Raw genomic sequence first — 25,080 nt, 5'->3', positions numbered from 1 at the left:
TAAGTTAATCTGCTTACGTAGCACAACACCTGAAAATTCTGACTCAGCATGCTGTTTGAAATGTTTAAATGTGTGTGAATTCCTAAGAGACCAAACTGCTGAGGTCATCGGTCCCTAGACTTACACATTACTTAAACTAACTTAGGCTAAGGACAACACACACAAACCCATGCCCGTGGGAGGACTCGAACCCCCGGCGGGAGGGCGCATGCTGTTTTGTGTCCGGTGTACGGACGTGCAAGAAAGTAAGTTGAAATTAACAAACGCAGCAGCTAAAGAAAAATAGTCTACTCCCCACTAAATTTTTCTTTGTTTGTCAGGAACAATCTGCTGTTGCTTGTGGCGTAAGGTACAATGCTCACACGACAAAATATTTAAAACTTCACTAAGAATGTTAGAGGAGGCTTTTACTTCGAAGAAAAGACTTCTTCGAAAATTACTATCAAAATAGACTGTGCGACGTAAGAAGACTCTAACAATTACGAAATACACTCACTACAAAAATTACAGACATTTAACCATTATTTGTGACTTAATGAAAACAAAGAGATGAAATTAACGTAATTAGTGAATATTATTAGTTATTTAAGAGACAAAGATTTTCTTCAATTAATAGTTCTGACAAACAAACATTTCATTCTTACGTGTACATTGTTTATTTTGAAATGTTCCGTTAAAGATCTTGTCCAGCCACACAACCAAGATAAATATCTTTACAAACAAGTTTTCATCTCCATAATAAAGTATACCAGATAATTTCTCCAAGCTTCTCAAATAACAGATCTCCTTCTGTAAAATTCAACTGCCCGCTACCACGTCTTTCGTAAGAATGTAGTAGAATGCACAACTTACTAGCGAGCAGGCGCACCACAGATTGCATTAAATACAGAGTCAAGGTTCTTATCCACTATTCACGCAGCGCGCTCATGCATCTTTGTCCAGGTCACTAAACGTGAAATATTTACAATGACAGAAAACGCATCAAAACCTCACACGTTATTATGGCAGGCCAAGTGACTTTTATTCAGTGCTGCGCTACACTTCCAAGTGAGACTTACACATGACACTATTTCTTATCATTATCACCAGGTCTCTGCAAATAACAGTCGCTCAGTTCTTGGACGATAGAAATCCGCACTTTTGTCACGGAGCAATTCGAGAACCACTGTGTGAACGCACTCACTGTGGGAAAATTTGCGATTCCTGCGAATCAGTTTCTCGACTGCCTGATGGCGACGGCCTTCCTTGCTTCCCGACGAGCATCACTCTCGTCCCTGTCACCATGGTTACACTGTTGGCGCCATTCCACTACCGCTGGCCGCGACACTGCAGTTGGTCTACACAGCGCCAGAAATGCATGGTGACTCCGTGTGTGTGCAGTTTATAGGTTTATCCCTCAGGAACCGTATTGCATGCGTACTTCACCTTTGAAACGCGTTTCCAGGTGCCGCACAATTTCATATACACGTTCTGATGCACCTGTTATGCGCAACATACCAGAACTGACTGCAGGCAACACGCACATGTAATACCCTCTTCCGATGTAATGGTCCTACAGTGACACAACATACTTGTATGTAAGTTACTTTTTGAAGTCTATGCGTACCGTAGACAGTCGAAGACGAGGATGCAGTTTTGCTGCCTCTGAATTAGAGCAGACAGACAAAGAAGATGCAGTGAAGTCATTTACACTTGGCAAAAAGGCTTTATGTAAAAAAATTGCTAGCATCCGTAAATATTAGCCCTGAAACGAGAAAAAGATTTATTAAAAGCTATGTTTAAATCACAGCTGTGAGTGGCTGTAAATAACAGGCATCAGAGAAGACAGTAACGAGACGATCAGCAACAACGCCAGGAATGAAGAACTACATCAAAACCAACAACTGTGGTCCATCTAAAAGTGAGTAGAAGTCTGAATTACTGGAAGTCTATACAAAATTAATTTAGGGGATCTGAAAATTTCGCATCTCCTGGGCAATTTATTATTGGTACGTTATTCTCCAGAACTACCAGGCGGTAGACTTGCATTTATTCAGTTGGGTTTACATCTTGATGCTGGTCCCTACGTTGTAACCACTGATGAGCGATTGACATACTCTCGTGTGCGACTGACGTGGGACGTTCCCGGATTTTACACTTCGCATATAGCTTTCACAGACTACATTGAGAACAATCAAGACGTGACGATTATAACAAGTCTAACATGAAAGTGTAGAGTAGCGGTTCCCAATCTGAGGTTAATTACTCGCTGATGGATAAAAGGGGTAAAAAAAAATGTGCTCGATTTTGTATCGGTCACGAAACTAAATTGTATTTAAAAGGTCATTACTGTTATCACTATTTCATAAGACAGTAATACTGATTACACAAGTTACCAATAATAGTATTCTTTTTCCAAATACTAGCATTGATGTGTGACACCATGTGGCGGAGGTTACAGTTTGTAATACAAATGGATGAACAACATCTTTAGCACATAGTCCACCCACTAGACACAGAATTATTACTTTGTACCATGCATCTGTGTTAGTAAAATTGAAACATAAAGGTTACAGACAGCACACTGAAAGATCTAAGTTGAAACAAGGTCCCAGAAGTAGACGATATTTTGTCAGAACTACTGATACCCTTAGGAGGATGACCCACGACAAAACTCTTCCACCCGGTGTGCAAGACGTATGAGACAAACGAAATACTATCAGACTTCAAGAAGAATACAATAATTTCAATTCCAAAGAAAGCAGGTGTGAATATTGCCGAACTATCAGCACAATAAGCTGTGGTTGCAAAGTTGGAAAACACTAACACGAATTCTTTACAGAAGACTGGGAAAACTGGTAGAAGCCGACCTGAGGGAAGATCAGTTTTGACTCTGGGGAAATCTAGGAACAAGCGAGGCAATACTGACCCTACGACTTAACGTGGAAAATAAGTTAAGAAAAGACGAGCCTACGTTTAAAACGTTTGTAGACTTCGAGAAAGCTTTTGACAGTGTTGACTGGTATGCTCTCTTTGAAATTCTGAAGCCAGCAGGGATAAAATTCAGGGAGCGAAAGGTTAGTTACAACTTATACAGAAACTGGACGACAGTTATAAGTTTCGAATGTCATGAAAGGGAAGCAGTGGTTGAGAAGGGATGATGAGGCTTGCACAGGAGAGAGTAGGCACGGCCCACAGCTGCATCAAACCAGTCTTCGGACTAATGACCACAACAGCAACAACAATACTTATGTATAAACGTCTCATGGAAATACCTTGTCCGAATTGTAGGTAATTCCCATAATTGACCGTAAATTGCTTCATTATTCACTTCACATCAGGTCAACGAATGACAGCAAAACACTCCAGTAACTATGTAACGGCTACTACACTGATGTAGACTCTACACAGTAGTATTGCTATTAATATCGCCGGACGGTGTGACCGAGCGATTCTAGGCGCTTCAGCCTGGAACTGCGGGACCGGTAAGGTCGCAGGTTCGAATCCTGCCTTGGGTATGGATGTGTGTGACGACCTTCTTATCCTGTACACCTTTTCCGGCAGCGGGAGCAATGTCGAGACACTGCAGCGGTGTTTCCGTTCGTAACGACCAGGCGTAAGTGTAGGTTCGTGCCGGAAACTTTAAGTATTGGTCGGTCCCTAAAGTTGAGAATTAGTCGCAGTTTCGCATTAAGAGGTCGAATGGTTATGCATTAGTAATTACTTATATCAATGTTAAGCTTAAGGCAGTGTTCAGAACAAGGCTCTGACAGCCTGAAGTCTTCCAATTTGTGTGAGTTCAGAAATAAGGACTCCAGTAATCAAATAATGTATAAACGATAAGTGTAGTGCGCATATTTTAACTTGGTTGCTATTAAATGGGAGTGCAGGGTGTGCGTGAAACAAGTGTGTCGCTAGGGGGCTGATGGTGCAGAGGAGCCATGTTGCGTAACAAGTGGCTAGTCTCGACGTCAATAGCAATCGAGAAACACCTAGAAATGCTTCGGCAGTTTATTAGAAAAGGTTTTTAGAAATAAGCACTACCAATCGTCTCACTGACTCATTTGTTCGTGGTTTAACAAAACACCTACAAATATTATTTATATTTCGTCATGCAAAAAATAAAAGTGTTCGAAGAAAATTGTTTACCATTCTGAAGGTTAGTAAGGCGATAATGTTGGTGAAAGTGGTCGGAAGAAGAGGCAGGGGGGGGGGGGGGGGGAGGAGATGGGGGGAGGCGTTACACACCAGTATGTGATTACACTTAGGGGTAACAGTCTCGTTAAGGTTGGGAACCACTGGCTTATAGCAAAGGTATAGCAGAAATATACTATGTTGGGTGACACTTCATGTTTGTGTCGTTCCACGCTTCCGTCAATTTGCTCCTCCTGTACTACTAAAGCATTCTAGCAGGCTAAATCGAGTGTCGAGTTTATTGGATGAATCATACATTTCCATATACTTTCTGTGGCCTGTGATGTAGCCTAATCCTGCTCTCGATATACTCAAACACTGACGCTGCACATCAGTGAAGGTTCACGCAGCGGCACGAAACAGCTCATTAGCTGTTTCGAGCCATAAGAACAACGCTTCTGAAGTGGCTCCTCATTGTAAGCTGTCTTGCCTACGCACTTCAGCGCAAGAAGCGGGAGCACCTCTTTTTTGCCCGCGTCGGCGGGCGGGCGGCGGCAGCCCGCGCTATTTATAACGCTGGGGGCACGGCTCCCGGCCATTATCGCTGTCTCACTGAGATTACGGCCGAGCTGCCGCCGCGGAAATCCGATGCGAGGCTCTGACGGGGCGCTGCTCCCTGCCCCACGGCAGCTGTCGAAGTAGCAACCGTTTGACGAGGTCGCGAGGCACGATCTAACAAAAATTACTTAAACATAAAACTTTTATAACATTTTTAAAACAGACTAAAAAGTACAAAAAACTGTAGTTATTTGACAGTATGAGAATGTGAGCGATCTCTATGCCAGTGTGAAAAAACTTCCAAAATAGAAGTTTTATTGTCTAGATCGCAGTCGATACGTATCCTAATTACTGGTTTCACCAAAGCTGTATTGCCATCTTCCAATCCTATCATGGTCGGGCTCGTTCACTACCTATTTTTCACGTGGCTCATCTGCAAATGGGGTTGGTAGTAAACGGTTGCATTTGCGCCCCTACTATTGAGTCATATATTGGCTAGCTTTTGAACAGCAGTGAATTGACCTATACACATTCAGATTGAAACTTATTTATTCAAAAGAAACACTTTAACTTTGTGGCCATGCATTTTTAAGTTCACAAATAAATCCTATCTGTACAAATAATAATCGGTGCAATTTGTACACTGTTTGCCCCGCACCTACACATTTTCACGTCGTTCCTTCACATACACTGGCGTCCAAGCTTACACTCGCGGCACTTTGCCGCTCCCCGCTTACCACCACAACGGACCAACGACAAAAAGCCAGATTTTCCCGCTTATATCCACAGTCCTGAGTCGGGTCATGTGACACTACATTAGTCAAAATAATCCCTAAACATGGCCACAATTCGTTTACAATTTTTTATAAGATTTAAATACTTAAATCTAAATACATTACATAATTTTGCGCATTTATCGCCACAATTTTATAATTCGTTGCAATTAAAAGAAAACCAAAAAACTATGCAACGGAACTACAACGCCCATCAAAACACAAAACAAGTATTTTCCGGTCTATTTTGCCCAACATATTATCTCTGCTGCTGTGCTTTAAATTTAAATTACGAACTACTTGAAAGAGCTCCATATTATCCCCTGTTACCTTACAATAGGACACGTCTCGTAAATTGCCATCCGGCCACTGAAAATATGGAAGTAAACTTACAGAAAGGGCCTCCCAAGCAACACTAGGTACTTTAAAATAAAATCCATAATTGTGCCATCAAGACACAGAGGTGTCAAATACATCAGACAAACCACATCCCCTGCTGTCAGATGTGTGTACACTATGTGACCAGAAGTATCTGCACATCCCCAAAAACATACGTTTTTCATATTAAGTACATTGTGCTGCCACCTACAGCCCCATACTCCGTATCAGCGACCTCAGTAGTCATTACACATCGTGAGAGAGCAGAATGGGGAACTCTGCGGAACTCACGGACTTCGAACGTGGTCTGGTGATTGGGTGTCGCTTGTGTCACACGTCTGTACGTGAGTTTTTCACTCTCCTATGCATTCCTATGACCACTGTTTCCGATGTGATAGTGAAGTGGGAAAGTGAAGGGACATGTATAGCTGAAAAGCGTACAGGCCGACCTCGTCTGTTGTCTGACAGAGGCCGCCGACAGTTGAAGAGGGTCGTAATGTGTAATAGGCAGACATCTATCCAGACCATGATACAGGAATTCCAAACTGCATCAGGATCCATTGCCAGTACTATGACAGTTAGGCGGGAGGTGCGAAAATTTGGATTCCATGGTCGAAAGGCTGCTCGTAAGACACGTATCACGCAGGTAAATGCCAAACGACGCCTCGCTTAGTGTAAGGAGCGTAAACATTGGACGATTGAACAGTGGAGAAACGTTGTGTGGTGTGACGTATAACGGTACACAATGTGGCGTTCCGATGGCAGGGTGTGGGTTCGCCGAATGCCCGGCGAACGTCATCTACCAGCGTGTGTAGTGTCAACAGTAAAATTCGGAGGCGGTGGTGTTATGATGTGGTCGTGTTTTTCATGGAGGGTGCTTGCACCCCTTGTTGTTTTGCGTGGCAGTGTCACAGCACAGGCCTGCATTGATGTTTTAAATACCTTCTAGCTTCCCACTATTGAAGAGCAATTCGGGGAAGGTTATTGCGTCTTTCAACACGATCGAGCACGGCCTGTGGCGGAATGGTTACACGATAGTAACATCCCTGTAATGGTCTGGCCTGTACAGAGTCCTGACCTGAATCCTGTTTGGGATGTTTTGGAATGCCAACTTCGTGCCAGGCCTCATGGACCGACATCCATAACTCTCCTAAGTGCAGCAATCCGTGAAGAATGGGCTGCCATTCCCCAAGAAACCTTCCAGCACCTGATTGAAATTATGCTTGCGAGAGTGGAAGCTGTCATCAGGGCTAAGGGTGGGCCAACACCATATTGAATTCCAGCATTACCGATGGAGGGCGCCATCAACTTGTAAGTCATTTCCAGTCAGGGGTCCGGATACTTTTGATCACATATTGTATGTTGATCACCAGCTCCGTATGGAGTAGCAGGAGATGTGTTCTGTCTGATGTATCGCCTTGCCTCGCCTTGCTGATACAGTTGTGGCTTATATTTGGTGCACTCAGGGTTGCATGAGAGTGTCTCTTCTGCGAGTTGACCTCCATGTTTTCAGTGGCTTAACGGCAATGTGCCATACAAACGGCTTTACAATTCACGTATTCCATGATCTCAAGACAGCAATACAGCTCTGCTGATAAGGACATACATCAGTTGCGTTCTGGGCCATAAAACTTCTATTTTTGAAGCTTTTTTGTGTAAAATAATTTCCCCTACCCTCATGCAGATTCCTGACCCTATACACGTAGTTCGGAAAATTAGTCATTGTGAATTATTAATAGCTATAGAAACACTTGTAACACTCATAACAAAAAAAGTGGGTTGAATTCAAGAGATAACAGTTTGGAGGTGAAATTTTCACGCATCAATTATGTAGTACATACACCCCACGATGTTCGTTATAAATCTTGTGTATGGGGTTAGAAATTCGTATGGGACTAGGAGAAATTATTTTATACTTTCAGTTCGTTTTAAAAAAGTGTTATATTAAAGAAACCTTTCTTTTAAATAATTACTTTTTTGGTCTTTTACCCTCGTATGTGTGAAATTTTTCATTTTGAAGAAATTGTATGGGAGACATGTTCAAATAGTTCAAATGGTTCTGAGCACTATGGGACTTAACTTCTGATGTCATCAGTCCTCTAGAACTTAGAACTACTTAAACCTAACTAATCTAAGGACATAACCCACATCCATACCCGAGGCAGGATTCGAACCTGCGACCGTAAGGGGCGCGTGGTTCCAAACTGTAGCACCTAGAACCGCTCGGCCACCCTGGCCCGCAGGAAACATGTATTAATAAAATAAAGAAGCAATGAAGAAAAACAAAGTACCTTCCTCCACTTACTAAACGTAAGAGCGAGGTAATACTGCATTGTCATCCAGTTCTGAGGTTTGTAAAAAGTTCCAAATGTGTAGCTCGTCGGGAAACGATAGTGTTACATGAAGTTCCCTCTGCCACACACCAAGCAAGAAAACGAGTTAATATTTAATTGTCATCCACTTATGAGGTATGTTGAAAGTTTCAAGAGTCTTCCATATTAGGAAATGACAGTGATAAACAATGTACCCTCTGCCAGACACAAGACATGAAAGTGAGTTAATATTGCATTGTCATCTAGTTCTGAGATATGTTGATAGTTTCAAGTCTTTAGGTCATTGGAAAGTTAAAATCAATTTCCATATATGTACCAAACAAACAGTTAAGGAAGCGACTTAATAAAAACGTGTAAAATAAAGGAAGATAGAAACATGTACGTACAGTTTCGCAAGGCGATGTACAGATTCTTCCTTACCAGCAGCCTATGCTGATCTCTTACGTGCGACAGCATTCAGGCAGGCAAAGGTGCTGGCGGTAAAGTTTATCGTGGGAAACAGAAAAGAAGTTGCCTACATCTACGTCTATGTGATTCAAACCACTGAGAAATGCATACGAGGAGGAACTTCCCGTTGTACAACACATTATATGTCTTCCCGCTCCATTCGTGTACTTTTAATAGTTACAGTTTTCTTTTACGTTTTGCAGCAAATCAGTTTGCTTTCCAGGCGACAGTCAGATTCGCCTCTTTATTTAGCCAACATGTCTACTGTTATTGCATTTTCCAGTGTTAGTATGCGGCGCCGTAGTTTCCCTAAAGTTGTTGAAAGACAAGGCACCTAGAGGAAGTCTTTAAAAAGCATTGCGACATCTGTAAGTGCCTCACGGCTGATCCGTCTTGAGGCAGCACATCACATTACCAGAAACGCCATTACGGACAGTTACCAATGTGGTAGTGCTCCGTCCTGTTTAAAAATTAAATTTCCGGCACATTCTATTTTGGAAAAAGCCAGATCTTCGAAATATCTTCGTAACAAGTATCCAGTATTTATTGGTTATAGAGAAACAGCTGTCAGACTGTAAACCAAACGAATGATCACAGAAGGTGTTGAGCTAGTCCAAAGGATCAAGTTCACAGGTGATTTTCATAATTTACACTTCCGACTTCAATGCACTTTATAATTCTCTTGACAACACCTTGATTAGCTCTTCTGAAGCCGTCTTGGCGTTTTTAATGGATGCAGTACTGTTTATAATCCGAGTAATTTATTTGCTTCTTATATTTACTTTTTATTTTATATTTTGCCTTTCAGTCATACCCAGAGGCTTAAGTCAAAAGGGGTAACGTTCGAGGACCTTCTTGGCTAAAAAATGTGTTCACTTCAGTTGATGTACCTCCCGGGGAGTGTTAGGTGCAATTTCCTCTAACGACTAGAATGTGGAGGGGCTCCGCCGTGCTGGAGGATAATACTCAATCGGGTTGCTGCCCCACCAAATCCTTTGAGAAAGTTTGACCGTTCTTGAGATGTCAGCAGTCGTTGTCGTCCTGTTACCCAGTATACAGCGAACTGTCGTTTTCGACTGCGAAATGTGTGGGAATTAACACCCCTAAGAAAGGGGTGGTTTCACTGATGCTTGATGCTGCCCCCTAAGGGCATTTCATGTCGATCCTGAGCGGTGGTGCATCTGAAATGTTTTCCTAGAGCATTCACAAGGTAACCGTGTGATTTCAGTACTGAGCGTCGCGGTTCTGATCTCCATCGCAGTGCCGTCAAAAGAAGGGATGCGTCCATGGTGACGACATACGTTCGGCGTCCACTTGTATGTATTTTTATATATTTTTGTTTGTATTATTCTGAAAGAATTGTATGTGTTATTCGACTACGTCGTTGGTTTGCGGAGGTGTGTCTGGTACCCCTTTCTTCGTTTGGGCTGTACAGGTTAAACGAAATAATCTATTTTAATTGTGTGTTTCTTGCAGTTTTTAGTTCTGTTCATTCTGGGGAATTCTTGTTTGTTACTTTTTAATTATGTAATTCTTTTGTGGGTTGGTCTGGCATCGCTGTTTTCTTCTGAGTTTTATAGCTCCAGTGTACACTGCAATTCCAATGTATTTCTGTATTTTGTAGGTTTGTTATGGAGGAATTCATGTGTGTTGTTTTTCGATTATGTCGATGTTTTCTAAGGATGTGTCTGGTATAGATGTTTTCGTCTGAGCTACAAATCAAGAGAAACACGTGATTCCAATACCGTATTCTTTATATTTTTGTTCGGTTCATTTTAGATGAATTCGTATATCTCATTTTCGATTTGTTGTTACTTTGGTATGGTTTTAGCTTCATTAAACCTTTATTTAATTTGTCCCCACCCAACTCCATTTCCGCGGTTGTCCTGATAATTTCATTTTACTGCCTGATTGAAAAAATTCGAGTGTTTTTTGCGTTTATTTTGACCATAATAGTCTATTTTGTGGTCGCCATCTTGTAGAATTTAATCAGCCTGTTATTAAATTTTTATCTGTGGTTGTCTCAGTAACTCACGTAATCGAACGCTTTCACTCAAAATGTGACGTCGTGGGTCAAAGTAGACAGGCGGAATCGGACCTTGCTCTATTTCCCAATGAAATACAATTTTAAAATTTTTTTCTGCTCACGTATAATTAAATACAGTAATCATCTCGGAAGTTAAGTCGCCGCTTCAACAGGATTTAATCGTTTCATTATCAGATCACAACAAGTTTCGTGGCACTGAAAAATAGCATCCTCAGGTGACAAGTAACTAAGTCACAAGAAATAGGCGGATCGGAACACGGAACTCAACATTCGTTGTCAGACGAAACTAATGCCTTGATCAGACACAACAAATATGAAGGCGTGCAATTAGTAATGCAGCACTTTTATTTCTCGGCCAACTTCGGCTGAAGAGATGTGTAATTTGTTGTGGGACGATTTGGAATATTCCCGCTTCGGTCCCTATAGTTTCATGATGTTCCGATTGATGGCACATTATTTAGTGTACTTTTGTTTTTCTAAAAGGCTAAAGGGAAGTGACAGGATGGTTTATTTAACAAAAATGTGGTCTGTATCGTTCCCCAATCGTTCTCCAATGGATTTACCGTCTAAGAAGCGTTAAACCCTTTTTGCCCCCTTTCCTTCAAATTCGTGTTTCCCATAGTCTGCTCTTCTGGCTGTTGTGTCGCCACAGTGGCAAACATTAAATTCCTTAGATTTTCCCCATTTGTGTGATGTATGTCTCTGATTCGAGTGACCACCATTCTAGAAAATCTTTGACGTCCTCGTATATTGTAAGTCGTAAAGAGTCAGTTTGTGTGACACGGAAGAGTTTCGGACCACCATAAAATACATACGTCATAAACGACAGTTGATCTAGTACACTGAGGTGGAAAAGTTACGGGATACGTTCTAAGCTCGTTTAGGGCCTCCTTTTGCCCGGCGTACTGCAGAAACTCGACGTGACATGGACTAAACAAGTCGTTGGAAGTTCCCTTCAGAGATACTGAGGCATGCTGCCTCTATATTTGTCCATAACTGCTAAAGTGTTGCCTGTGCAGGATGTTGTGCACGATCTGACTTCTCGATTATGTCCCATACATTTTAGATGGGATTCATGTCGGGTGATCTGGTTGGCCAGATCATTCGTTCAAAATTTGTAGAATCTTTTTCAAACCAGTAGCGAACAATTGTGACCCAGTGACATGGCGCGTTGTCATCCATAATAATTCCGTAATATTAGGGAACAAATGGTCTCCATGTTGCTGAATATAACCATTTCCAATCAATGATCGGTTCGGTAGGACCAGACGATCCAGTTTATTCCATGTGCACACATTCCATACCATTATGGAGCCACTGCTGTCTTGCACAGTGCCTTGTTGACAACTTGGGTTCATGGCTTCGTGGTGTCTGCGCCGCACTCGAACTCTACCATCAGCTCTTACAACTGAAATAGGGACTATCTGACCAGGGAACGATTTCCCAGACGTTTACTGTCCAATCGATATGGTACCGGGCCTAGGAGAGATGTTGCAGGCGATGTCGTTCATTCTATTAGCAAAACCACTCGCGTCGGTCGCCTGATGGCAAAACCCATTAACGCCAAATTTCGCAGCAGTGCTCGTCGTACGTCCATCATTGATTGCTGCGGCTTGTCTGTTAACATTGAAATCTTTACGCAAACGCCGCTGTTGTCCGTCGTTAAGTGAAGGCCGTCGACCACTGCGTTGTCCTTGATAAGAGGTAATGCCTGAAAAGTGGTATTCTCGGCACAGTGTTAACTCTGGGGATTTCGGGATACTGATTTCCCTAACTATTTCCGAAATGGAATATCCCACGCGTTGGACTCCAACTGCCATTCCGTGTCCAAAGTCTATGCGGCCCTAATCACGTCGGAAACCATGACTCATCTGAGTACAAATGATAGCTCTGCCAACGCACTGTCCTCTTATACTTTGTGTACGCAACGTTATGTGCATATCGCTATCCCATGACTTTAGTCAGCTCATTGTGAGGACGTTGGATTAAGTAAAACGCTGAGAACAAGGGATTCACATAGGAGAGGAATCCATGCCTGGCCGCACCTAATCAGTCAAGAAAGAAAAACATAATGCCTTTGAGCGACTAAGACGGTAGTGCGAATAGGACTAGCTGAGGCAAAATTCTGTTGCGGCTATCTGCATGCATGACTTCGCTTATTTCGTGAAAGTATCCCACGCATGAATCTGTCCATAGGCCACTTTGACCTGCAGTAATGATCTGACTCCAAATAGGTTTCTTCCAGTGGGTCTGCAGAAAGGGGTTGACCTGGACGATATGTTCTCGCAAGGCAAACCAGTCGCACCCATCGACCGGCCGTACAGTGTATTCGGGACAGGGATGTCCTCGCAATGTCCTTCCCTAGCCGCTGTGGCCAGGCCGTATTTTATGTCGCACTGGAGATAAAACTGTCAGGTCCTGGCGCCGTCTGTGCTCTTTCCGGCCGTACACACACCATGAGGACGATATTTTAGGAGATTACTCACTCACGTACTACTAACCGCATGGCCTTACTAATTTATAACGCGGCTTAAATAGTTTCATATTTCATCCGTTGCTGCTAAGTCCCACAACGACTTAATTAGAACGAGACGGATAATTTTTTAGTTACTGATGTCTTTCTGTGATCCAGTCGAATAAAAATAGAAAGGAAATGATATTGCACAGAGCCTTCAAACAGCTGGTACTGAGGTGCTGACAACCCTCAAACTGAAGCAGTGGCACTATATTAACAAAAACAGATCATTACTTGAATTATGTCTTAGAGAAGGGCAGCGCTGTATTTTCGAAAGAATCTGATTCAGTAAATCGTGAGAGAGAGAGAGAGAGAGAGATGAAAGCAAGTCCATTGTAGATATCGTAGCATACGATGGTTTCTTGGGCTGGAATGTGGGAGGATGGGGGTGCTAGACATGGGTTTATGGAGTATTTTATGAAGATGAATGGTGACTTTTAAGTAGCGATTAAAATGTTCCAGTCCTGACACTGCTAAAAATTTACGTAACACCGACGTTTAAATCTTTTCTTGAAAGGAAAACACCTTATTGCACTACATCTTTTCCTTTCCCTGAGAGCCAGAGTGGGGGGAAGGGAGGTAGGTAGGTCTTGGAACAGCGCCCCTTCCCCCCATGCCACCCTCAGCCCCGAGCGTGGGAGCCCTTAGTTTGAAGTGAGTTCCGTAAATAACTCTAATAGTACATCACTACAATTTTTCGAATAGTCCTACCTTCTTGTACAGCACACAATTCGCCGCTTTCAGCTCTAAATCTCCTCGTATACCAGCGTTGTGTGTTTCAGTGTACGAGGGGTGTTCGGAAATGATTCACAATTCCGTTGCTTTGCAAACACCGCTCAAACTGCTGTACGGCGTCCCGTAGGACCATGAACTGATTCTTATACGCCATGCAGAAGCTATATGTCAGTTGTGAACAGTGTATGTAGTGAAAGGACAGCGCTTGTTTGTAGTTAAGTGAGGACACCTATGGACATGATGAAAGGCGACTATCAAGGAAGATGGGCCGCGTGATTTTTGTGGAACGACTCAAAACAACAGATTTCATAAACGTTTCAGTACAGTTTATGGTCAAGAATCTCATGCTTATGAGACAGATCGTTGCCATCAGCAGTGGAATTTATCACCGGCGTTCATTGTTGTGCCACACCCACCGTATTCACCAGACCTCGCCCCATGTGATTATGCTTTTTTCGATAAGATGAAGGATGCAATGCCGGGTAAATTCTCGGCAACAATCAAGAATTGCAGGCATCTGTACACGAGCTGACGCGTAGTACCCCCAAACCATGGTTCCGTGACGCAGTAATAAAGTTACCAGGAAGGTACCGGAGGAGCATAGACGACGATGAGGAGTAGATTCAGATATCACAAGTACATTAACTCATCTTCATTAATAAACAGGATACAAAAACTACTTACGTAAATCATTTCCGACCCCCCCCCCCCCATGTGAGATATAAGAAGTCCGTTCATTATGCCACTGTGGGTAGCCTTGTGAATGATCATTACGATCTCATGGTGTATGTAGAACAACTGTTAACAATAGCACTGAAATTGGTGATAACAGGCCTAGTACAAGTAATATTAGCTTTTCTCTCCCTCGGTGCATATCTTTCTTCTCTTTCACTTCAAGGATTAGGCTTTAAGTCACTTCTACCATCACAAATTGAATGTGCGTTTCTTCCTAAGTACACTGATTAATGTTAATTTAGAAAGTATAGTGAAGGTGCATCAAGATGTCCAATAGCTACGAGAGAAGCTCGAAATGGTGCAAATGGCTCTAAGATCTGAGGTCATCAGTATCCTAGACTTAGAACTACTTAAACCTAACTAACCTAAGGACATCACACACATCCATGCCCGAGGCAGGATTCTAACCAGCGACCGTAGCAGCAGCGCGGTTCCGGACTGACGAGAGAAGCTTAATGGATCTTAGTTTTCCTGAGACGGTGGAAAAGTGACCTGGCTAACAAACTAAAAGCATGATATGAGTGAGTTTGTGAATACCTTCAGAGCACATCCCACTCAATTGTTGATTGCGGCGGGTTTATCGGACCGCCACGAATTCCTCCCTTGTGTCAACCTCTTGTACTCTACGTCCTCAAATGTTTCTTGAATGTCTTCCCCTACAGCATTTACCCTCTGCAACTCCAAATGGTTCAAATGGCTCTGAGCACTATGGGACTTAACATTTGTGGTCATCAGTCCCCTAGAACTTAGAACTACTTAAACCTAACTAACCTAAGGACATCACACACATCCATGCCCGAGGCAGGATTCGAACCTGCGACCCTAGCAGTCGCGCGGTTCCGGACTGAGCGCCTAGAACCGCTAGACCACCGCGGCCGGCTCTGCAACTCCCTCCAGCACAGCAGACCTTTCTGAAACTATCGCCCCTTGGTGCAATCATATGTTAGCTAGTATTCCTCTCCCCCCCCCCCCCCCCCCCCTCTCTCCCACTAAATTAAGAATTTTCTTTGGACACTTTTATTTTCAAAATGATGAAAGATAAACGCTTTTGTAGGAATTTTATTAAACCATAAACTAATTAATCAATGACACAATTGCTACTGCTTATTTGTAACAACCTTTTCTGTAGAATGAGGAAGCAATACTCATGCATCGCAGATGATGCTACAACACCTTCTCAAAAACGAATGATAACTATCCACATTGAGGGTAGACATTTGTTAGAGATATACTTGCTCTGCAACACTCCTCTACCTAGAGGGATTTGCGTCACTCATACCCTGCATCCCCATTTAAAACCAGCCAAGTTACAATGCGCGCATTTTACCTACTGTTTGTACGACGGGGTGCTGAAAAGTAATCCTTTCGACATTTTCATGTGAAAACGCCTAAAGCTTTTTACGTAAAACAAACTTTATTAACACTCTACATGAAACTTCCTGGCAGATTAAAGCTGTGTGCTAGACAGAAACTCGAACTCGAGATCTTTGAATTTCTCGGGAAAGTGCTCTAGAGCTCAGCTCACACTTGGCTGTAAGGTGAAAATTTCATTCTGGAAACATCCTCCAGGCTGTTGCTAGAACACGCCGCCGAAATATCCTTTTTTCCGGGAGAGCTAGTCTTGCAAGTTTTGCAGCAGAGTTCTGTGAAGTTTGGAAAGCAGGATGCGTGGTAGTGATGCAGTGGCGGAAGTAAAATTGTGAAGACGGATCATCAATCGTGTTTGGCTATCGGCTATCTCAGTCTCGCCGGCTAGTTAGCTCAACGTGTTCGGTCAAAAAAAAAAAAAAAAAAAAAAACTGAGTGAAGTAAGCAACGATGAACTTAGGTGTCAAATGACGTCCCGTCCCGACCAAAAGCTACAGAAAAAAACAACAACGCTACCTAAGTGCAAACTGAGTCCTCGAGAGCGTTGTTTGAATTTTGGAAACACATGGAAATTGAATGGGACCAAGTCGGGACTGTTTGGAGGACGATGGATGACAGTGAACTAAGGCGTCGGAATGTTGCAGATGTCGCAGCGCTTGTGTGTGGTCTGGCATTGTCGTGCTGAAGAAAAGGATGCTGCATGTGAGGACGGCATGGTGTTTCTTTCGCACGAACGTAGTTACATTACACACTGCCATGTTACACGCTACAGTTCGAAGCTCTCTAGCTGCAGAGGGTTGCAAATAGTGTCAGAGAGGTGGGAATGTCGACTGAATAATTAGCCTGACATGTAACACCTCAATCGATAGTGTGAACAAAATAAAAAATTCGAAGGCACTACGATTCAGGACACCCTCGTAAATTACTTGATTGCTGGGCTCCTTATTTCTGAATTGGTGGAAACTGAAAGACTTCATTGTGCCAATGCTTTGTATATTATGACTGCCACTAACATTACTAATGATAATGATAATAATAATAATAATAATAATGTGTATGCCCTACAGTAACGCAGTACCCAACACATAGTTACCGTCAGTCATTTCATTTCTTGTGTGAAGTGAATAATAAAGCAGTTTTTGGTCAGTTACGAGAATTTTCATAAGATACTCAAGCATATGTGGTGTATATGTCTCAATTTCATTATCACAGATGCATAATCCAAAGTACAATGTATGTGTACAGCAGGAAGACTATGTGAGGAAAATGATGTTCGTACACACGTTTCTCAAGCTGTAGCCTCCGTCACATTGTGTCACGTGTTGGTGCCAGTATTTTAAAAATAATTAATTATTGCTATTTATGTAATCAGTACTACATACAGTCTCGAAATAGTGCTAATAGTAATGATCTTTTAAGAATAATTTTTGTGACGAAACACAACTGAACACATTTTGTTTTTAGACTCTGCAGCCCCCTCATATACTATGGAAGTTATTCACTGAAGTCTCATCACATGTCTTATCACTCTGTCCCTTCTTCTTGTGGGCGGTCATCATTCCCCATCTTTTCAGTCCACATAATTTTCATCATCATTCTGTAGCACCACATTTCAGTCATTTCGATTCTTTTCTGTTCCAGTTTACCCAGAGTTCATGATTCACTGCCATACAACGCTATGCTCCAAACATACATTCACGGAAATTTCTTCCTCAAATTAAGACCTATGTTTGATACTACTACACTTATTCTGGTCAGGAATACTTTCTTTGCCTATACTAGTGACCTTGCTTCGTCTGTCATGTGTTATTTTTTTCCATGGTAACAATATTCTCTAACTTTCTCTATGTTGTAGTCACCAACTGAATATCATTTCTGCTATGCCACGTTACCTTCACTTTTCTTCTGTTTACTCTCCAAGTTTGTGTTCCTTACACCGTTCATTCTATTCAACATGGCCTGCAATTCTCACTTGCTTGCACTGACGTTAGCAAATATTATTGCTGATGTCTTTACAAGCTAAGCTGTAGTCCCATAGCCTGAGCTTTCTGTTAGATTGAACATTGGGATGAAAAACTCCACTGCTGCCTTACACTATTTTTAACCACAGCACTTCTTTCTTGGTCTTCCATTCTTATTTTTGCCTCTTGTTTCTTGTACAGCTGGTTTATTATTATATTATCTATGTTCCATATATTCACTTTTATTTTTCTCAGAATTTTGTTTTTTCTCACAAATTTTTGGCTGTTTCTTTCGGTTTGTGGCACAATTTCCGAGAGCACAAGTTAAATTGTTGTGAGTGATACGATTATTAATTACAAATATCATATTATTTGTTACGATTATTTGGCTGTTTTTGTAATTTGGGAATTTGAGTGTTTATGTTCCTATTAAGCGGTTGATTTGTGGGTGGATGTCAGGTATCCCTATCTTCGTCTGAGCTGTATATCTCAAAGGAAGAATTCTATTCCAGTAGTGCGATTTTTGTAGCTTCTACTTTGGTTTATTTTGGAGGTAATTGTTCGCATACGTATTTTTGTGGGCGAGGGGGTACCTTGTATCGCAGAATGGATCAGAACATTTGTCGAGAGTGTCATATACAGCCATTTTCTGACATGTATGTCTTCGATCCACTTTATTGGGGGGGGGGGGGAGGGTCAAGCTACACCCCTCTTCGGAAAGATATTCCCGCTAAGCATGATTGAATTAGTGCCCAGAATCTAGATGAGAAGGACGTGTATTGCTTTGCATTGTTACTTCTGCCTAGCGGCAGAAATTACCTGAAAGATGAGCACCGTGCAAGTAAATACAAAACATCTGATGTCCACAGGCTTTGCAATTTCCAAGGTATGTTATTCCCCATATAACTCTAGGACCTACGAAAATTCGAGAAGTAGAATCCTGATTCAGGTAAATATCCTAGATGTTGATGATAACAGACCAGAAATGACCGTGAGCATAGTGTACATAACAAAGAAGTTAAGCATAAAGCGATCGGATCCCTTTACTTTTCAAAATTAGACTCGTTGTTATTCTCTGTGGCTGAGAAGCAACACTATGTGCGGATCAAAAGCATGTCCCGTCTACTTTCCACCTAACTGGGTACAAGAAAATGTGAAAGGTATTTTTGTTATAGATGCCGTAACTCTTTTACAGAGCACCTCATTGACCACTTGAGCCAGGAGCCAGTGTATGTAGAAATGTCTACCTGGAACAAAAAATCCTTAGGAGCTAAGAAAATATCAATTCTTGCTGACGCTAGTTTGTTTATACTCTTATTGTGATTCTAGTTAACTTAACAAACATATCAATTTTTTTGTTTTACTTCATTAGTAATTACTATTTTCAATGTTTCTTATTTACCTTGTCAATTAGTGTACCATGTAAGCCTTACTACCATTTTATTTAGCAATTTATTGTCATATTATTTTCAATGTAGGTTAATTCTTACAGAGAAGAAAACAGCAACCAGCCACTATTAATAGTGGCTAGTTGCTGTTTTCTTCTCTATAAGAATTAACCTACATTAATTGTACACAGCCACGGTCTCACCATGTCAGTTTGAGACAAAATAGCATATTATTTTTGATACTCATCATCAGCACCATCAATAGTACACTCCGTTTTTATACCGTTTGTCTTGCTGTCAGTAACGATTAAGTCAAGATAATTCTAACCCTGTTTAGTGAGCTTCTTATTCTGTCACCACGTGGCTATTACACTCTGCTGCAAACCCCGCTGGCCTTGGCAACAAAACTTCCCTCCTCCCTGAAGATACCTGCTACTTTCACTGCCTAGAACCCGTGAACCCCTTCCTTAGCACGTTTCCTTATGCTTTGTTCCCTCGCCACGACTGACCCAGAGTTGACGTATCCATCAACGGCATCCTCGCACGTTCTGCACCTGAACACACCGAGTTTCACGTTGAACGTGCAAGTGTCCAATCTCTGCCAGCCCATCTTGACGAGTTCCATCATATATTTTAAGACATAGGCACCCAGTAACACTTATGTTCGGAAACTGGCTCAAACGGAGTAGTCTCGAAAGTTCAGTACATGTAGATAGCTACCTCTCTGTAAGATGCGGCAGATCAACCAGACGATAGGCGGAGTAGATGCATACATACGAGTACCCTTCCATTTATCATCTACTGTGCTACACACATACAACAATGATGAAGATAAACAAGTGAAATATATGTTCACAGAGATCTAATCACTTAACAGAAAGTGCACGATATGTGTTCTGTCCAAAGCTCCTAAAGTAGGCTGGTTTTCCTGCCTCGAATCGGCGAATGAGCATATAATTAAAGCTGGTGACGCTAATATAAATTTTCTATACAACAGTCCTTCTAGGACTGTCGCTATTTCAGCTTGCTCCTACCCATCACACGGACAGTCTGTTTGCAACGAGATCCCCAAACTGAGTAATTCGTACCTCTGAAATACCTGCAACTGACGCGTCTGCCCATGACATAATTTGCAAGACATACTCAATACATTCTGCCAGAAAGAAACAGCAAATGACTACGTACTGAGACCGAAAACAAGTTAATTTACCTGAACTTGAGCAAGAAATAATTTGGAGGGAGACTTCTATTCTCTTCTCGGACATAAACGAAAATCTTTATGAAATTGCTAACAAACTTACTTAGCTTTGTGACAGATAAGCTCTCCGAGAGACCAGAAACCGAAGAATAAAACCAGCTCTTTGGCTAGCGGAAGATCTAAAATAGTTCATCAACCCTCGGAAACGCTGTACATATGAAAAACCAAACTGATTACAAGCAGAATCGCAGCAGAGTCAGTCGACCAGTGAGAAATGGTGCGTAGAATGTATGAGGCTGGCAATAAAGCACCAGTTTGGCTTTAGGACATGTAAAGACACCAGAGAGGCGATTCTGACGTTGTGGTCGACGACGGAACCAAGATTGAAGAAAATGGTAATAGACGACCTGAAGCTTGTTATTGTTACGCAACAGGCGACTATCACGTGCTTCTTTAACTTCGGCAAAGCATTTGACATTATCGACTTCGGCATTTTACTTGCCAATTTCGCATCCTCAATTTTTTCCTAGGTGCAGGCGAAGGTTTCGCTTATATATGACGCCTCGCCATCAATGATTCATATCCAACATCATCAAGTCACAATGGAGGCACGTAGTATCACACGTCGGTATTAGGTCCTATACTCTTTCCATACACTTACTTTAAAATCATTGGGGGAAGTGGCAACAAAGTGACTATTTATGTTGGTGCGTAGTTCTAGGCACATATGAGGTCGGCGATATACCACCAGACTTTCGGTAAAACATTATCCACACAATTCTGGAGGTTGCCAAGGGCGATAAGTGCGAGAATTTCGTACAGCCAGCTTAACAGCTCATGCATCAAAGTTGGTTCAAATGGCTCCGGGCACTAAGGGACTTAACAACCGCAGTCCTCAGTCCCCTACTTAAATCTGACTAACCTAAGGACATCACACACATCCATGCCCGAGGCAGGATTCGAACCTGTGACCGTAGCAGTCGCGTGGTTCCCGACTGAAGTGCCTAGAACCGCTCGGCCACTGCGGCTGGCGGGAGGCGTCGTTTGGCATTTACCGGTGTAATGTATGGCTTATGAGCAGCTGCTCGATCATGAAATCCAAGCTTTCTCACTTCCCACCTAACTGTCCCAGTACTTGCACTGGATCCTGATGCAGTCTGGAATTCCTGTGTGATGGTCTGGATAGATGTCTGCCTATTAGACATTACGACCCTCTTCAACTGTCGGTGGTCTCTGTCAGTCAACAGATGAGATCGGCTTATACGCTTTTGTGTTGTAAGATACGAGTGCAAATGGATAAAACATCTGAACTGTCTTCTCAAACCCGGGGTGTTAAACAGTCATTCTATATAAATATGAACCTGGCCCTGTAAGGTAGCTAGTATTAGGTGCGGATCGTAACAAATTAATTAGAAATATTGCTCTCACGTAACTAGAATGCATGAATTAATAAAAGTGAAAGTTTGGCATCTATTCTAGGAAGTCAAAACAGCTGTTTCCTTTCTCATTCTACATATAATTTATCAACTGTGCTTTTAGGGATCAAGTGATACACAACAATCATGTTAAATTACTTTCAACACTCAGTAACAAAATATTTAACTCTTAGACATATTGAATTGGCAATTATTAAATCGTTATCTCTACAAATGAAAATGTTATCACAGGCAAGAATGATCAAAAATCTTCACCTATTTACTTCTACGATATCGTAGCTGGTCAATGCACTAAGTTGATGGAGAATAAATTTATCTTTTAAACCAATGAAAAAACTCTCATGTATGCTGAGACAGCATGTCAGGACAAAATACATATCACCAGAGCGGTGTACCTAGATGATTCAAAGTTTCAGCATTTGACAGAGATGGGTGTCTTTCCGTATGAATGCCTGGATTCGAAGCATCGAATTGTTGACAGATGTCGACATGCTGCTCTTCCTGAAATGCAAAATCCAAGGGAGACTTTTCCAGGGCTACTGCAGGTTCGCCAAGGTGAATAACCCACTAATAAGCTATCTGGCTATTTAAATCCTTTACTTGGACGCAAAAACCTACTTGTACACCATGCAAAAAAGTCTACCATCTGGAGGGTTGTGATAGATGTCCAGTTGTAAGGTGGCAGAATAAATGGTCAGATTCACGCCTTACATGAGACCTTTACAAATCGCAATGAGAAGGTGAAGATGACATCTAACATAAATCGGCAGTTATGAGAACATTTGCCTATCAATATGTAATACAAAAAGGGACGACAGTCAGTCAACAGTAATTAACACACCATTCCTGTACAATGCATGTCTTTGAGCGGAAGGCAGAACAGGGAACGCGAGTCGGGTCGCTTTTGAAAAGCCAGCTCCACAACAGTGTAGTGAAACCGTGCTGTGGGTGTTACGCCAGAAACCACTTAAAGAGGTGGCAAGAAGGAGGACAGCGACCCCGAGCCGGGTGATTCAAGAGGGAGGGCAGCCTGTAGCAGGGCATCTGCACAAGGGCAGAGAAGAAGCTTTAGAAAACTGCGTTTCGGAATTCCAGTGGGATACAAACAAAAGAGTGACGCATTTTCGTCCAGCGAGAGTGACACATGGAAAGGTCAATATAGTTTAGATGTCTAGAATGGGCACAAAACGTCCGATTGGCGGAAACGCACTAGGGAGGAGAAAAATACTGAAGTTTTGACACAGTTTGATAGAAAGTACGTTGCAATTGGTAGAGAGAGCTTCTACAAAATAAGAGGAATGCTCCTATTGGTCAAGAAAGCTGTGACGTGAAAAGGGAACCCAAGTGGAGTGAGGCAGTTCTACCAGGAGTAGGACAAGAGAGAAATTTTCATAGACTCTTGATCTGGCATCAAGTGCAAAATGGAGTGCTTAATGCTCTGTACGACCCAAAGAAGAAATTTGTGTGGACACTGCGTTCACAGTGGCTGCACTCCAGCTAAAAAAAAAAAAAAAAAAAAAAAAAAAAATTAGCTGTAGCAACGTTTAGCTCCAACTGTGGAGAAACGAACCAGCCAAATTAGTTAATTGTTCTTGCGAGAACTGAGAGGGCACTATAATATGCACACTGCTCCAACCATGTTTAGGGAAAGTTTCTGCTGGAAAGTTCAGCAAAGGCCAGATTAGTTTTGTAGGAATTTCAGTGGGAGAGAGGGGCCTCGCAGACAGCAGCACATCGCAGCTAAAGGTAAATACCATGTGCAGAGCCGTAAACTTTGTTGGTTCACCAGCTTTCGTCCACTGTAAACTCGAGTGGCCATGGCTAATCTTGCGCTCAAATTTGTCACTTGACTAACCATCCACGGTAGACTTAATTGTCATCCTAAATAGAACCGAACTGTGAACTGGAATTGGGAGATTTTCCTAGTACTAGCCAACGTCATAATGTATGTGTAGGAGCAACTTTGTAAAGAAACATCCAATTAAACTTTCATATTATTGTGTTTAGGATTAATGCAAAGAAACTTCCAATTAAACTTTCATAATATTCTGCTTAGGATTAATGTTCTTTCAGAGAGTTAATATTTAAAATTGTTGTGTATAAACTTATTTCACTTTTTGATGTTGGCAAGATGCGTTATCCATTGCGCTGTTTTTATGAGTATGTTAGCAATTTGAAAACTGTTTGAAAATCTGTAATTTGGTGAGAAATATTGCGACATTAACCTTGTGCTTTCACCTCACACAGTTGTTCTCAATTCAAGAATAAGCAAAAACAAAACCCCCACACCCTTACACAGTAGGGAAATCGTTAGATCGAAGAAAAAGATTGATGATGTGACTGCAGATGCTTGTGAGGAATATGTTCTGCATCTAGAACTGGAACATCCCTACCATTTGCATGACGGGCACAGTGACTTCTTGCCACTGTGCCGGCCTGAGCGCCTAGTCCCACAAAGTGGTTCCATCTCAAAACTGGGGAATAAACAGCGATATATTCTGTACTACAGAAACTTCGATTAATGTCTCACGTTGGGGAAACTATAAGTAGTCTCGTATGAGGCGACAGCTGTACATGTGCTAGCATTTCAGCGGAGATGTCCGAGCAGGCTGCAGTAATAAGTCTTTGGATATCAACGAGTGTACTTGGTATGCCATTGTAGATTGCGTCTCTCAGCTTTCCACACAGAAAAAGTCTAGAGGTGTCAAATCTGCAGAACAGGCCGGCCAAGGTATAGGTCCTCCGCATCCAGTCTAATGATTTGGAAACGGTTCTGAAGACATGCTGTAGTACTTCGTGCACTATGTGCTGGACAGCCGTTATGTTGGTACCACAGCTTCCTCTTAGTCTGCAGAGGAACATCGTCTAGCATACATGGGAGACGGTCTGTTAGGAGGCGATACTTGTGCTCGTTCAGCGTTGCGTCAGTGGAAAATGGGACCATCAGTTGATAGTTCAATACCGCACACCAGAAGTTTACACCCCATAGATGCTGACTTTCCACCTAGCGAAGCCACGGTGGCTTGTCAACAGACCAATAGTGCATATTTCGGCGATTTACCTGGCCATAATTGGTGAACGTGGCTTCATACGTA

The sequence above is a fragment of the Schistocerca americana genome, chromosome 3 (assembly GCF_021461395.2).
Source record: "Schistocerca americana isolate TAMUIC-IGC-003095 chromosome 3, iqSchAmer2.1, whole genome shotgun sequence".
Lineage (NCBI taxonomy): Eukaryota > Metazoa > Arthropoda > Insecta > Orthoptera > Acrididae > Schistocerca > Schistocerca americana.
Note: the sequence above shows the minus strand (reverse complement) of the source record.